Source organism: Oryzias melastigma, linkage group LG1 (assembly GCF_002922805.2).
Source record: "Oryzias melastigma strain HK-1 linkage group LG1, ASM292280v2, whole genome shotgun sequence".
NCBI lineage: Eukaryota > Metazoa > Chordata > Actinopteri > Beloniformes > Adrianichthyidae > Oryzias > Oryzias melastigma.
In genome coordinates, this window is record NC_050512.1 from 15,414,655 (window position 1) to 15,418,069 (window position 3,415).

A 3,415-nucleotide genomic window follows, 5' to 3' on the forward strand; every position below is an offset into this window, starting at 1 on the left:
AGACTCAAATGGTATATTAAAGGGATAGGCAACCCTGGTCCTCGAGTGCCACATCCCTGCATGTTTTCCATGCTCTGGCATGTGGCATGTGTGTTAGTTCTGTCAGTCATCAGGGTGAATATACTGTATAAATAAAAATGTCTATACTACAGATGGGAACAGGTGTTTTCTTTTTCTACAGACTGTATATGCTGCTTGTTTGCTGATTAGCAGCAAACCTAAAAATATCTATTTATTATTTACCTATTATTGAATATACAAACATTTTCTTTTCATAATAAAACCAGGTATCACAGGGTTCAGAAATCATCAATAAACCTTCATGTTTAGAAATAACACCTCAGGTAAAAGAACTTTTGTTGTCTTATTAATAATAATAAAATTGTTTGAAATACATGTATTTGACCCTTTCATTTGGAATGAACTTCCAATCAGCTGTTATAATTTGCCTCCCCTTCAAAGACTTCACCCCCTCCTGCCACCCCATAGAAAATGTTCTAGCTCCACCACTACAGAGTTAAAGGGCTGCCTTAAAATTTGAAGTTAAGAAAACAAACATGATTTGTTGTGTTAGCATAAACGTTAGTTGTGTAGAATTAAAATGTCTTGTTTAAACAAAGTAGTGGTGTATTGATCTGATTTTGATTTTTAAGTTGTTCTTTTGGTTGTTATATTAACTTAAGTATTTTTAATTAAATCTTTTAAAAACATGAGTTTTTTTAATCATTTTGTTTTAAACAAATTAACTTGCAAATTTTAGTCAAAAGAACTAAGATTTTTAATTGACTAGACCAACAAAAGAATATTTAAAATGCCCTAAATTAGTACAACAATATTTGGATACCGTGATTCATTGAAATAGAAAATGATAGATAATTAAAACAAGTGGGTTTTCAAGAAAAACAACAATAAATTTCAACCACAATTGCTTTATTTATTTTCCAAACAAAAATGATTTCAGGATGGACATTTCTTACTCCCATTATGCTCAGGAGAAAAAAATAATACATTGGGCAAGGACTCCTTCCTTTACATGTTACTTTCATTACGTTCTGTAGACAAAACCATAATTAATCAAACCAATATCTATATTGTATTTCTCAGACCATGAACTAACGAGGAGCACTGTCCCTCACCAATGTCCATGAAGATCTTTTGAATGACTTCAAAAGTGTAGCGCTGGCCTCTTGTATAGTCCATGTTGGGTGCAGACAGCAGACCCATCAGCAGAGCAATAGCATGAGGAAAGTTCTTCATATCGTTCAAAATGATTTGTTCTTCAAGAACAACTGATGTTCCACCATGTCTTCTCCATCTCCAATGACTGAAGCCTCCCCATCAGGGGACTAGAAAAGACAAACAAAACATACCTTATTAACGGCAATTCATGCTGAGAATCTGTTACCACAAACTCAGTAGATCCTTTTCACTGTGACATCAGTCAAAATGGTGACAGGGCCGAAAATGTGAAAGGTTACTTCAGTGTTCAGGTTTAGAACGGCAGAGCTCACAGCTGAATGCTGCTTAACACAATTTTACACAAATAATAAAAAGTAACCTTGCCAATTTCAACAGAAAAATGTAAAATATTTATTTTTATGAAACTCCTGCTAAACTGTATTTTCATTTCAAGTCTTAGATTGATCACAAATCTAAATACAAATTGGAATAATCCTTCAGTAATTGAGGTTCTATTGAAAATATTGTCCTTTCATTGAAGCAGATATAACAGCTTCTATTTTGCTTGATATTATTTGCACGTATTTTAAGTGCGATCAAGCACAAAAACTGATTAAAATTCATGTTAGCCACATGCAAAAGGTGCTGCCAAGATGCACATGGCTGCATGTTTTAACTGCACCCAAGGCTACATTTAGTTTTTAGAGTATTTTAAGGGGTAATTGTAAAAATAGGAATGCCTTTAACAGGAATATTTTGATGGTCACAAATTACTTTTATCCTTGTTTAACTTTTTTATTCCAAAGGGATCAGACATTGTTATGACCAAAAGCATAGGGAAGCTACGTCAGAAAATAACACAAAACTTATTAGTTTTAAGACTCTCAGTTCCAGTTTTTATGTTGCACTGCTGTAATCCACAAGCAGGGCTCAAAGTTTTACTTCTTTGATTATTCGCCACAGTAGCTGGTAATTTCAGTAGGGATGAAATATAAAACAACAAATGTCTCTTCTTTTGCAGTCGCACAGCAAATTTCTGCTTTGCTACCTCTGTCTGTGTGGTCTAAAATTTGTTTTGTTTAAAATGTATGAATGTGATCATTTAAAGTACCCGGATTTAACCAATTACTTACTGGACTGCGTTGATGTGTGAATTTTTCCAGTTAAATAATGTGTACAAAACTATGGTCAAATCAGCCATGTTGTTCAGCCTAGAGACAGGAAGCAGAGCTGGAGGAAGCACAGATGAAGATGCTGAGGTTCTCTTTGGGAGTGACCAGGATGGATCAGGAATGAAAACATCAGATGAACTGCAAATTTCCCGGTGTAGGTAGCAGATGTGCTCGGCCTGTCAGATCGGCTCGGGGGCTTGCGACTAGTTATGACGTCACACAACTGTAACAAACAAGTTGGCTAATTTGCAGTTTTTCTGTACTGAAACTGGTGTTTACGATACAGTTCATTTTTAAAAAGAGAAAGGAAAAAGTGTTGAGATCTGCTCTGGCTATTATTTATTATTTTGGCATTGACAGCTCCTTCACTAACATCTGCTCTTCTCAGATTTTGTGTAACGGAGTAGAACGTGAGCTGCATATTCTAGCGGGACTTCATCCGGTCCGTGCGACCAGAAAGAAGTTCAACATTGGCAGGATGTATTTAGAAAAAACACATGCGAATAACTACTTTCTTTTTTTGTTTTTATGTGCGAACAACAGCAAGCTAACATGCTACTCGCTAGCACCCACTTTACCTCAAACTTCATGCTTCCCAGACGGATTTCTCTTTTTTAAAATAACGATCATTATCCTGTGATGATTCCTCTCGATCAGATTATTTCGCTGTCAAGGTTTTCGCGGCTGATTGCAAATATTCCTTCTCCTTTTTTGATTCTTAACGTATTTGTTCGGACCTCCTCGGTAAGAATCTGTGCATTGTTATGGCGGAAGTGTGTCATTCTCCGTGTCACGTGACAGTGGTCTAATGGTCCGGACCAATCACAATCTTACACGTCATCTATGCCAAAGCCCCCGAGCCGATCTTACAGGCCGAGCACATCTGCTACCTACACCGGACACGACTCGCACTTGCACTTCCCCTTCAAATGGAGGGGAAAGGAGAAGGGAAGAATTTGGATTGAGCCGAAGTAAACTTACATCAAGACAGATTGCTCAGTCCTGCTAGCGTCCCAGCCGTGGCCTCATACAGGTCTAGTAGCCCTGGTAGGAACTGATCCAGC

The 3,415-nt window shown here is 37.0% G+C and overlaps 1 long non-coding RNA gene across 1 annotated transcript; it reads right to left on the minus strand.

Annotated features, from left to right (window-relative positions):
* Positions 1–917: 917 nt before the first annotated feature.
* Positions 918–3,415, minus strand: LOC112137565. The gene is made up of 2 exons (XR_002917571.1): positions 3,333–3,415; positions 918–1,346 (listed from the first exon to the last, which is right to left on the minus strand). It is a non-coding gene; the product is annotated as an uncharacterized LOC112137565 (long non-coding RNA).